Raw genomic sequence first — 12,923 nt, 5'->3', positions numbered from 1 at the left:
AGCCCACTTGGTCATGATGTATGATCTTTTTAATGTGTTGTTGGATTCTGTTTGCTAGAATTTTGTTAACGATCCTTGCATCTATGTTCATCAGTGATATTGGCCTGTAGTTTTCTTTTTTTGTGGCATCTTTGTCTGGTTTTGGTATTAGGGTGATGGTGGCGTCCTAGAATGAGTTTGGAAGTTTACTTTCCTCTGCAATTTTCTGGAAGAGTTGCAGTAGGATAGGTGTTAGCTCTTCTCTAAATTTTTGGTAGAATTCAGCTGTGAAGCCGTCTGGACCTTGGCTTTTGTTTGCTGAAAGATTTCTGATTACAGTTTTGATTTCCATGCTTGTGATGGGTCTGTTAAGATTTTCTATTTCTTCCTGTTCAGTTTTGGAAAGTTATACTTTTCTCAGAATGTGTCCATTTCTTCCAAGTTGCCCATTTTATTGGCATATAGTTGCTGATAGTAGTCTCTTATGATCCTTTGTATTTCTGTGCTGTCTGTTGTAATTTGTCCATTTTCATTTCTAATTTTATTGATTTGATTTTTCTCCCTTTGTTTCTTGATGAGTCTGGCTAATGGTTTGTCAATTTTATTTATCTTCTCAAAAAAACAGCTTTCAGCTTTGTTTATTATAGTCGTTTTTGTTTCTTTTGCATTTCTTTCTGCCCTAATTTTTAAGATTTCTTTCCTTCTACTAACCCTGGGGTTCTTAATTTCTTCCTTTTCTAGTTGCTTTAGGTGTAGAGTTAGGTTATTTATTTTACTTTGTTCTTGTTTCTTGAGGTAAGCCTATATTGCTATGAGCCTTCCCCTTAACAATGCTTTTACAGTGTCCCATAGATTTTGGGTTGTTTTGTTTTAATTTTCCTTCGTTTCTATGCATATTTTTATTTCTTTTTTGATTTATTCTGTGATTTGTTGGTTATTCAGAAGCGTGATGTTCAGCCTCCATATGTTGGCATTTTTAATAGTTTTTGTCCTGTAATTGACATCTAATCTTACTGCATTGTGGTCAGAAAAGAGGTTTGGAATGATTTCAATTTTTTTAAATTTACCAAGGCTGGATTTATGACCCAGGATGTGATCTATCCTGGAGAAGGTTCCATGTACACTTAGGAAGAAAAAGGTGAAATTCATTGTTTTGGGGTGAAATGTCCTATAGATATCATTTATGTCTAATTGGTCCATTGTATCATTTAAAGTTTGTGTTTCCTTTTTAATTTTCTGTTTAGTTGATCTATCCATAGGTGTGAGTGGGGTATTAAAGTCTCCCACTATTATTGTGTTATTGTTAATTTCCACTTTCGTACTTGTTAGCATTTGCCTTACATATTGTGGTGCTCCTATGTTGGTGCATATATATTTATAATTGCTATATCTTCTTCTTGGATTGATCCATTGGTCATTATATAGTTTCCTTCTTTGTGTCTTTTCACTGCCTTTATTTTAAAGTCGATTTTATCTGATATGAGTATTGCTACTCCTGCTTTCTTTTGGTCTCCATTTGTGTCAAATAACTTTTCCCAGCCCTTCACTTTCAGTCTGTATGTGTTCCCTGTTTTGAAGTGGTCTTTTGTAGACAACATATATAGGGGTCTAGTTTTTGTATCCATTCAGCCAGTCTTTGTTTTTTGGTTGGGACATTCAAGCCACTTACATTTAAGTTAGTTATTGATAAGTATGATCCCATTGCCATTTGTTTTGTTGTTTTGGGTTCGAGATTATACACCCTTTCTGTGTTTCCTGTTTAGAGAAGATCCTTTAGCATTTGTTGAAGTGCTGGTTTGGTGGTGCTGAATTCTCTCAGCTTTTGCTTATCTATAAAACTTAATCTGGGTTGTAGGTTTTTCTCTTTCATCACTTTAAGTATGCCCTGCCATTCCCTTCTGGCCTGAAAAGTTTCTATCAAAAAATCAGCTGTTATCCTTATGGGAATCCTCTTGTGTGTTATTTGTTGTTTTTCTCTTGCTGTTTTTAATATTTGTTCTTTGTATTTGATCTTTGTTACTTTGATTAATATGTGTCTTGAGGTGTTTCGCCTTGGGTTTATTCTGTTTGGGACTCTCTGGGTTCTTGGACTTGGATGATTATTTCCTTCCCCATTTTAGGGAAGTTTTCAACTATTATCACCTCAAGTATTTTCTCATGGCCTTTCTTTTTGTCTTCTTCTTCTGGGGCTCCTCTGACTTGAATGTTGGTGTGTTTAGCATTGTCCCAGAGGTTGTCCTCATTTATTTTATTTTTTTTTTTTCTTTTTTCCTCTCTGCTTCATTTATTTCTACCATTCTGTCTTCTGCCTCACGTATCCTATCTTCTGCCTCCGCTATTTGACTGTTGGTTCCCTCCAGAGTGTTTTTGATCTCATTTATTGCATTATTCATTATTGATTGACTCTTTTTTTATTTCTTCTAGGTCCTTGTTAAACATGTCTTGCATTTTCTCAATCCTTGTCTCCAGGCTCTTTATCTGTAATTAAAAAAATATCCAGTTTGTTTTCAAGATTTTGGATCATTTTTACTATAATTATTCTGAATTCTTTTTTCAGGTAGACTCCCTATCTCCTCCTCTTTTGTTTGGTTTTGTGGGCATTTATCATGTTCCTTTACCTGCTGAGTATTTCTCTGCTTTTTCATCTTGTTTAGATTGCTGTGTTTGAGGTGGCCCTTCAGTATTCTGGCAGTTTGTGGTTACTCCTTATTGTGGAGATGCCTCACTGTGGGTGGGGTTGGATGGTTGGCTTGTCAAGATTTCCTGGTTAGGGAAGCTTGTGTCAGTGTTCTGGTGGGTGAAGCTGGATTGCTTCTGTCTGGAGTGCAATGAAGTGTCCAGTAGTGAGTTTTGGGATGTCTATGGGTTTGGTGTGACTTTGGGCAGTATATATATTGAAGTTCAGGGCTATTTTCTGCGTTGCTGGAGAATTTGTGTGGCTTATCTTTCTCTGAACTTGTTGTCTCTTGGGTGGTGTTTGGTTTCCATGTAGGTATGGAGGCTTTTGGATGAGCTCTTACTGATTAATGTTCCCAGGAGTCAGGAGTTCTCTGGTATTCTCAGGCTTTGGACTTAAGCCTCCTGCCTCTGGTTTTCAGTCTTATTCTTACAGTAACCTTAAGACTTCTCCATCTATACAGCATCAATGATAAAACATCTAGGATAATGATGAAAAGCTCCTCCACAGTGAGGAACACCTGGAGAGGTTCACAGAGTTACATGGAGAAGAGAAGAGGGAGAAGGGTGATAGAAGTGACAAGAAGTAGGAGAGGGGGAATCAAAAAGGGAGAGAGCAAGCTAGCCAGTAATCAATTCCCTATGTGCTCTCCACAGTCTGGACCCCTTGTAGAGGTTCACGGAGTTACAAAGAGAAGAGAAGAGGGAGGAAGGAAACAGAGGTGACCAGGAGGAGAAAAGTGTGAATGAAAAGGAGAGAGACAGATCCAGGCACTAATTAGGTCCCTAAGTATTCTCCACAGTCCGGAACACACAAAGAGATTCACAGAGTTGGGTACAGAAAAGAAGGGGGAGGGAGGAGATAGAGGCGACCTGGTGGAGACAAAGCAGGGTCAAAAAGGTGAGAGAGCAATCAAACCAGTAATCACACTCCCAAGTAAAAATGGGTACTGAAGATTGGGTTCTTAAAGGTACAAAATTGATAACAAATACCAAAAAGCAAAGATTAAAAAATCTAGAGTAGAGGTTAGACTCTGAAAAATACAATATTAGAAAAACAAAACAAAGTCACAAAAATTATGAAATATATACATGAAGTTTGCTTTAAAAATAGGGTCTTTTTTTTTTTGCAAGGTAATAGTAGGTTATAAAAATGAAAATTAAAGGAGTAATGTCAGGGGATATTCAGCTTTAAGGAATTCAATATGTTATTCTTTTCTTTAGTGTGCCATTTCTCAAGGATTCTCTATTCCTCATCAGTTGCTGCAGGAACGAGCAGAGCTGCATGCAGTTCCTGGGGCTGAGATCCTGAGAAAGGGTGACCTGGTTGGTCCCTTTAGTGACTCCCTTTAGTGACTCCCTCCAGTGACCTCATGGAATCGTGATCTGCTCAGTTATGTGGACATGCAATGCTTTCTGGCCCTTCGAAGATGGTTATTTGCATGGCTTTGTTTTTGCTCAGTTTTTTTTTTTAACTGTCTAAAGCTGCCTTGTATGAAGATATATAAACATGTTTTTTGTTGTTGTTGTTGTTGTTTTTGCAAACAAAGCACCCTTGTTTCACTTGAGACTTGGGTCCCCTGTGTCCCTCTTCTCATTGACTCCATTCCCCAGGTCCTGGTCTACAAAGACCATGACAGAGTAATAGATAACTTAAAAATTTTTTAAAAAATAAATAAATAATGATAATAGTAAAAATATATCTAGGAATTTCTCTGGATATGTTGTGGGCAGTGTGGGGTCAGTTCAGTTTCATAGTTCCTTGATCCAGCTTATACTTCTCAAGATCTATAGGCCCCTTCTTATGTAGTCGCTGCTAACTACAGGGTTTTAATCTGTTGCACCTGTCACTTCCAAAGCAGTTCCCTCTGTTTATTTTAGCTTCTTCCATTTGCTGTTCTCTTCAGTGTCTAATTTCTGTCCTAACACAAGGGGGCAAAGGTGGTCACTTATTTAGGCTCACTTGTTCAGTTCTGCTGTGGGGACAGAGGGACACTGCAAACAAATTTCACTGGCATGTGTGGGGAGTGCTTGCAGTGTCTCAGCCACACTGGGTTTGCCCCTGCTCATGGTGCATGCACTTTCCACTCTACACTTCTCAGGCTCTAGGATGCTCTGCCAGGGAACAATCTGAGGCGGGCCCTGGGTTGTGTGCACTTCTGAGGTCTAAACCACTTAAGTTCAGGTTCTCAGGTAGTCCACAAAGGGGCAGACTCTGTTGGGCCTGTGTTTTTTGCCCTTCCCAGGTCCAAGCATCTCAGGCGACCAGGTGCTTGGCGAACGCTGTCTCTCCTGGTGGGGAGTTCGTTTTATCACCTCCCTGGTCCCAGCCGCTCAGTTTCCTGGGTGGCAGCATGTGCGTCCGTCTCCAGTGTGCCCTATGTCTCTTCTGGGGAGCTGATCTCTGGCTGCGACCCTCCCGGCAGAAGTCAACTATCCAGAATCCCAAGGGGTTTTGGTTAGCGACTGGGTGCCTGCTTGCAGCTTGGTAGAGGATGCCTCTCCGGGGCCGAGTTTGCCTCTTTCCAGCTTTGGCTGCCCGCCTCCTGCCTCCCTGTCTCCAGTGGGGATGGGCTGATCCACAGCCATCTAGCTTTCCTCTGGTATTTGCTCAGTCCTTTGTTTTTTGAGCGGGCCTGGCAGTGCCTTAGGTTAGGGCTTTGTGCAGGATAGTTTCTCTCTCTCTCTCTCTCTCTTCCCGCCCCACCCCCCACCCGGCTATCCCACAGTTTGGGTTGCTATCTCATGTTAGTTTCCTCAGATTGCCCCCTCAGGGCATTCAGGCCCAGTTCTTATCCTAAGCAGTGCAGCCCGTGCCTCCCTTTTCAGCCCGCACTTGCTGGTGGTGGCTGCAAGTGCAGGGAGTTCTGGTAGGCACGTGATCTGTCGGTTTTATTTATTTATGTATTTATTTTTCCTCCTGGTTATGTTGCCCTCTGAGATTCCAAAACTCTGCACAGACCCGCTGGTGAGAATGTTTCCTGGTGTTTGGAAACTTCTCCCCTTTTAAGACTCCCTCCCTGGGATGGATCTCCATCCCTACCTCTTTTGTCTCTCTTTTTATCTTTTATATTTTATCCTACCTGCTTTTGAAGACAGTGGGCTGCCTTTCTGGGTGCCTGATGTCCTCTGCCAGCATTCAGAAGTTGTTTTGTGAAATTTGCTCAGCGTTCAAATGTTCTTTCAATGAACTTGTGAGGGAGAAAGTGGTCTGCCCATCCTATTCCTCTGCCATCTTAGGACCGCAACACCCCCATATTATTTTTAAGAAACTTTATTAATTTCAGTGTTTATAGATGTTAAATACCATGTCAATTCTTTGTTATGTGAAACTAACGTGTAAATTCTTCCATATAGAAAAGTTAGTCATTGTGGTTACTTGATTTTTTAATTGTTTTTTTTTTTCTTTCTCAATATGAATATTGATTCCTTGTTGATCATCATAAATGTATTTGAAAACTTCAACTTGGATAATCATAGTTTTACTCCTTTTTTTTTTTTTATATCTAGGTCATTCCTTTTATCTTTACCTGCCATTCCAGAAGACATATATAAGAAGTTACAGTTGTTAGTGTGCTGTTTATAGGGAAAGAGTCAGTAAACCATCTGAATGTTCAAATAGGGTTGCAAAATTTTTCATTTATTCTTAAATGAAGGATAATTGCTTTCCAGAATTTTTTTGTTTGTTGTCAGACATCAGCAAGAATCAGTCTTAGGTACACCTATGTCCACTCCCTCCCAAACCCCACTCCAATCTCCCTTTCCATCCCACCCTTATGAATTGTTGAAGAGCCCCTCTTTGAGTTTCCTGAGTGATAGAGCAAATTCCCATTGGCATGGAATTGTAAGTTTCCATGTTGCCCTTTCCATCCATCTCACCCTCTCCTCTCTTCCCCTTCACCCATGTCTCTAGTCTGTTCTCTCTGTCTGTTCCTCCACTGCTGCCCTGCAAATAAATTTGTCAGTACCATCTTTCTAGACTCCATACATAGGTATTAGTATCAGATATTTATATTTCTCTTTCTGACTTGCTTCATTATGTATAATAGGATCTAGGTTCATCCACCTCAATAGAACTGACTCAAATGCATTCCTTTTTACAGCTGAGTAATGTCCGTTTGTATATATGTACCACCACATTTTCATCCATTCATCTGTTGATGCCCATCTAAGTTACTTCCATATTCTAGCTGTCATAAACAGCACTGCAATGAATATCGGGGTGCATGTGTCTCTTTCCATTTTGGTTTCCTCAGGGTATATTTCTAGGAGTGGGATTGTTGGGGCATATGGTGGTTTTATTCCTAGTTTCTTAAGGAACCTGCATACCGTCTTCCATAGTGGTTGTATCAATTTACCTTGCCACCAGCAGTGCAAGAGCGTTCCTTTCCCCCCCACACCCTCTCCGGCATTCATTGTTTGTAGACTTCTTGGTGATGGCCATTCTGACTGTTGTGAGGTGGTATTTCATTGTATTTTTGATTTTTATTTCTACTGTGGTTTTTTACCAAATCGACATTGACCAGATAGTGCTTGAGGTTTGAAAGTATTGCTACATTTGGATTGTCAAGTTGATCTCCAAGGAACATTTCAAGAGAAGCAAAAGCATGGGAAATAGTAATAAATATGTGGGGCTATAATAACAGCAGTTAGCTTTAGTGATGTTTTAGTAAGTGCAAACCATTTTGCATAGCTTAAGTAGCACGTGCATAGTACCTTTATGGCAGCCATACTTGAAGTAACATAAAGTAATGGTGCCCTGTTTGAAGGTGGCAGCTATGGAAGGAAATAAGAAGGGCCTGATTTCTTAGATGTGGCAGCCACTGCTTGGTGATGCAGCACCATGTTTGAATTCAGCATCCTGGTTCTCTCATACAGCAACTGTGGGATCTTGGCAAAACCTGTCTCAACCAGATTAAAAGTAGGGTAATTCTTCAAAGTGATTAGTAAAACTTCATGCAACTCATTGTTATCATCCATTCTAGCAGAGTATCTCTGAGAGCCTTCCACGGAAGTATGTGGATCATTTACCTGGAACTGCTGGTCAAAGAGGAAAAAATATATCAATTGGACAAATAGAAGGTAAGAACTGTATTTTACAGGAAAATCATTTGACAGAACGTTGATTGAAAATGGGAATGCTGATACATTCTAATAAGCAAAGAAAATCACCTGTTGGATGGGTAGTGAGAAAAAAAGATGAGAAAAGGAGGGCAATTATGTATTTTATCAGGTGTCTACCACAGATTACATTGAGAATCCAGGTTAAGGAGCTAAATTATTAGTTTTAGACTTACTTTGCAGTCCAATGTTTAAGACTTTGTCCGGTTAAGACTCTCCAATGCAGGTGGTGCAGTATCGATCCCTGCTCAGGGAATTAAGATTCCATGTGACACATGGCCAAAAACAAATTATTAGTTCTGTTTTAAGATACTCTATGACCTAAGGAAAGTCAGGAAATAAGAGGCAAGAGGGAATGAAGGATGAGAGAGGCAGAGGGTACAGGGAGGAAATGAAGAAAAAGAAGCACAGGTCTGTGGGGGAAGGGGGAAATAAGTACTGAAAGTCTTTAGATAAAGGGAGACTATTTGACATGGACAGTGAATTTTAAGTGAGCTTCTGGAACCAAAACTTGTCAGAGAAGAACAGCAAAGTTCTCGCCTCTTCCTGTTTACTCGTTATTAGGAAGACGTTCAGAACTGCGGTCCCAGGGCATGCAGAGCTGTGTGTCATCCTCTGGGGGAGCATGGGCATAGGTGTTCAGCTGTAATGTGTTCAAATTGGTGTCATACGAAATGTTGCTGCTTTCCAGCCTGGTGCCACATGGGACAAAACAAGAGAGCTGGAAAGAAGGAGAGAGCAGGGGGCGTGATGGGGAGACCAAGGAACCCACAGCCTCTTAGAGAGTCCACTGGAAGGTTTCCAACTTCTAATGCCATTTCAGTTTGAGGGGACGTGTTCACATGAGGAAACAGAGGTTGAGATTTCCGGAGAATGAATTAAGTTGAAGTCATATAGAAGCAGACTCCATGTAGACCAGAGTTTCTCAAATTTTAATTAGTCACTTGGGGACCATGTGTGAAGTGCACATGCTGAGCAGGAGGTCTGAGATTCTGTTTCCAACAAGCTCTCTGAGTAGCAAGTGTGTAGCCTTGCATATAGAGAAATCTGAAAGAAGAGAATTGGATAGTACAGGACATAACAGGATCAAGGAAAAACATTATTTTGTGTTTCTTTCTGAGCGTGTTTATAGCCAGAGGGAAGCAAAGAGTTGAAGTAGCAGTTATAGATGTAAGATACCATTGCTAAGCAAAGAGGGAGAAAGAAATGGTAGGTGTCAGGGAATGTTTAACTTTAGGACTCCTGTATGTTGTTTTCTGTTTCTCATGAACCTTCTGTTCCTTATCAGTTCCTGGTATACAGGAACAAGTGGAGTGGCACGCTGTTCCCAGGACTGAGGTCATGGGACGGAACGCATGCATGGATTTCCCTCAGTAGCTTTTACCCTACAGTAAAAGTGTTTAGTCACAACCCCTTACTCAAGATATGGATTGTTTTCTGGCCTTGTGGCGATTGTTATTCCCTTGGTAACCGTTGTTATACATCTGGCTTTTGTTCTTTTCTTAACTTTTTTTTTTTTGCCTAAAACTCCCTTGTAAAACAATATATAAACTCACACAAACATGAATAATACACCCTTGTTCCACTAGAGGCTTGGGTCTCCCGTGTCCTTCTTTGTCTCTGGCTAGTTCTTTGGAGCATGGAGGCCTGCCGATCTCACTTTCCTGCCCGGGCTTCCAAGACCTCCTTGAGAGGAGGCCCTGTGCCTTAGTGAGGGGTACAAGCCCTATTCTAGGGCTTTATTGGTTTTCCACATAACCCAGGGAATATTAGTCACTCTCTTTTGCTTTCTTTTCATCGACTCTGGTCCACCAGGCCCCAGTCTGTAAAGAAGACGACAGATAGGGATGATCCATAGAAAGGATGTCAAAGGGGAAGATTGAAGTCCACAGATCCAGAGATTACTACCCTTTGGATAGGAGAGAATCTAGTGAAAGGACAAAGGGAGGAAAGGAAGGCCTTAGGGAGGTGAGTTTGGAGTTGATGAGGACACTTGAGAGAATTCCTTCTAGATGACTTCAGTGTATTTGCCCTGAAAAGAGATAAGATCATTATTGCTCCAGAGAATCCTGGAGGTGGGAGGAGGTGCTAGAAGTGGGGGAAACCACAGCCCCTCCGAGTAACGCTTAGGCATCAAAGATATATGTTGTGCTGGTATTTGTTATTCAAATTAGATTAATTTGAAAAAAGAGGCATTGACTTTTTTTTTTAAAGATAGCTGATTTTTGAAAGTTGTTTCATAGAAATCCTTTGAAGCATTAGCATGATGTACCAAACCAAACTAAATTTTGAAGCCAAATAGATTAATAGGGTTCATTCCCTAAATGCTAGAAATAATTTTAATAAATACTACACAGATTTTGAAACATGCAACATTTTTAATTTCTAATAATTCTGTGACAATTAAATGTAGTATTTTCTTTTCACTATCTTTGGTAGATTCCTATGTCTGTCTTACCAGTGTCCTAAGAGCCCCCTACAAACAAGATACTAAAACTGAATGTATTCAGTGCCAAGGCTGAGCGTGAGGATTCTTCTCGGTACTAACTCTGCATGAATGTACACCTGGCTTTCATATTTGCATGTAATTAACTTTGTGTCCCTTTTTCCTTTTAGATTCTCCTGGGAAATATCCTAATGTGAAGTTAAAAAGGTTTATGATTTTATCTTGAATTCTGAACTGTGGATCATCTATGTACATTATTTAGTAATCAACTTGTTTCCAAACCCCATTCAGCGAGCAGTCAGAATGAAAGAGTCTGTTGCTAATAAAACAGTCAGAATGAAGGATTTACAAACATCCAGTTCAGGTCAATTTTGCAGTACACAGTTAACTCTGGAAAGAGGGACACTGAACTATTTGAAATGCTCAATCTTCATACTTTTAATATTTTCTTTGCAGATTTAATTGAAAAAATTGACACACATAAAACATGTTATTGTTGATACCTGTGTTTTGAAACAAAAGATATTTACAAGGATAAGAACAATAAATTTTTAAATTGTAAGCTTCAACTCAACATGTTTCTGTATATGCTTCGACACTCTGAAGTTCTCAGTTTGGAATCTCTATATTCTCAGGAACTCTCTGAGATTAAATTTTAGACTCTAAGTTTTTTCCAATGTCCAAAAATGCTTGTTTGAACTCTAGCCTTTCTCTAGAGTAAAACTTCACTTGCTAATATGTCAGTTGTATTTCAGCTTATAATTGTTTCATTATAGTATCGTTACACAGATGAATGTAGGCCAATCAGATGTTTTGATGAGCAGGCTGTGTGTGTGTGTGTGTGTGTGTGTGTGAAACAGTGATTCTGAAAGTTGTTGGCTTTAGGATCCTATTATACTTCTAAAAATTATTGAGAATTCCAAGGAACTTTTGTTTATGTCTATTGATGTTTACTATATGGGAGTTCAGTTGAGTTCAGTCGCTCAGTCATGTCTGACTCTTTGCAACCCCATGGACTGCAGCACACCAGGTTTCACTGTCCATCAGAACTCCCAGAGTTTACTCAGACTCACGTCCATCAAGTTGGTGATGCCATCCAACCATCTCATCCTCTGTCTTCCCCTTCTCCTCCCGCCTTCAGTCTTTGCCAGCATCAGGGTCTTTTCCAGTGAGTCAGTTCTTCACATCAGGTGCCCAAAGTATTGAAGTTTCAGCTTCAGCATCAGTCCTTTCAATGAATATTCAGGACTGAATTCCCTTCGGATGGAGTGGTTGGATATCCTTGCAGTCCAAGGGACTCTCAAAAGTCCTCTCCAACACTACAATTCAAAACCATCAATTCTTTGGTGTGCAGCTTTCTGTACAGTCCAACTCTAACATTCATACATGACTACTGGAAAAACCATAGCTTGGATGATACAGACTGATGTTGGCAAAGTAATGTCTTGGCTTTATAATATGCTGTCAAGGTCGGTCATAGTTTTTCTTCCAAGCAGCAAACATCTTTTAATTTCATGGGTGCAGTCACCATCTACAGTGATTTTGGACCCCCACCCCCCAAATAAAGTCTGTCACTGTTTCCATTCTTTCCCCATCTATTTGTATGAAGGGATGGGACCGGATGCCATGCTCTGAGTTTTTTGAATGTTGAGTTTTAAACCAACCTTTCCACTCTCCTCTTTCACTTTCATCCAAAGGCTCTTTAGTTCTTCTTCGATTTCTGATATAAGGGTGGTGTCATCTGCATATCTGTGGTTATTGATATTTCTTACAGCTATCTTGATTTCAGCTTGTGCTTCATCCAGCCTGGAATTTTGCATGATGTACTCTGCATATAAGTTAAATAAGCAGGGTGACAATATACAGCCTTGACATACTCCTTTTCCTATTTGGAACCAGTCTGTTGTTCCATGTCCAGTTCTAAGTGTTGCTTCTTGACTTGCATACAGATTTCTCAGGAGGTAGGTCAGATGGTCTGGTATTCCCTTCTCTTTAAGTATTTTCCAGTTTGTTGTGATACACACAGTTAAAAGCTTTGGTATGGTCAATAAAGCAGTAGATGTTTTTCTGGAATTCTCTTGCTTTTTCGATGATCCAGTGTATGTTTTCAGTTTGATCTCTGGTTCCTCTGCCTTTTCTAAATCAAGCTTGAATGTCTGGAAGTTCACATTTCATGTTCTGTTGAGGCCTGGCCTGGAGAATTTTTAGTATTATTTTGCTAGTGTGTGAGATGAGTGCAATTGTGCAGTAGTTTGAGCATTCTTTGGCATTGCCTTTCATTGGGATTGGAATGAAAACTTACCATTTCCAGTCCTGTAGCCATTGCTGAGATTTCCAGATTTGCTGGCATATTGAGTGCAGCCCTTTCATAGCATCATCTGTTAGGATTTGAAATAGCTCAACTACAATTCCGTCACCTCCACTAGCTTTGTTCGTAGTGATGCTTCCTGAGGCCCACTTGACTTCACATTCCAGGCTGTCTGGCTCTAAGTAAAGGATCACACCATTGTGCTTATCTGGATCATGAAGATCTTTTCTATATAGTTTTTGTGTGTGTGTTCTTACCACCTCTTCTTAATATCTTCTGCATCTGTTAGGTCCATACTATTTCTCTCCTTTTTTTGTGCCCATTTTTCATGAAATGGTCCTTTGGTATCTCTTACTGTCTTGAGATCTCTAGTTTTTCCCATTCTATTATTTT

At 40.0% G+C, this 12,923-nt stretch overlaps 1 pseudogene; it reads left to right on the top strand.

The window, feature by feature from the left end:
• The window catches only part of LOC129637073 (ankyrin repeat domain-containing protein 26-like), an 84,508-nt pseudogene that overhangs the window by 30,213 nt on the left and 41,372 nt on the right, over positions 1-12,923 (top strand).

This window comes from Bubalus kerabau, chromosome 22, assembly GCF_029407905.1.
Source record: "Bubalus kerabau isolate K-KA32 ecotype Philippines breed swamp buffalo chromosome 22, PCC_UOA_SB_1v2, whole genome shotgun sequence".
Classification (NCBI taxonomy): Eukaryota; Metazoa; Chordata; class Mammalia; order Artiodactyla; family Bovidae; genus Bubalus; species Bubalus kerabau.
Note: the sequence above shows the minus strand (reverse complement) of the source record. Positions and strands in the feature narration are given on the sequence as shown.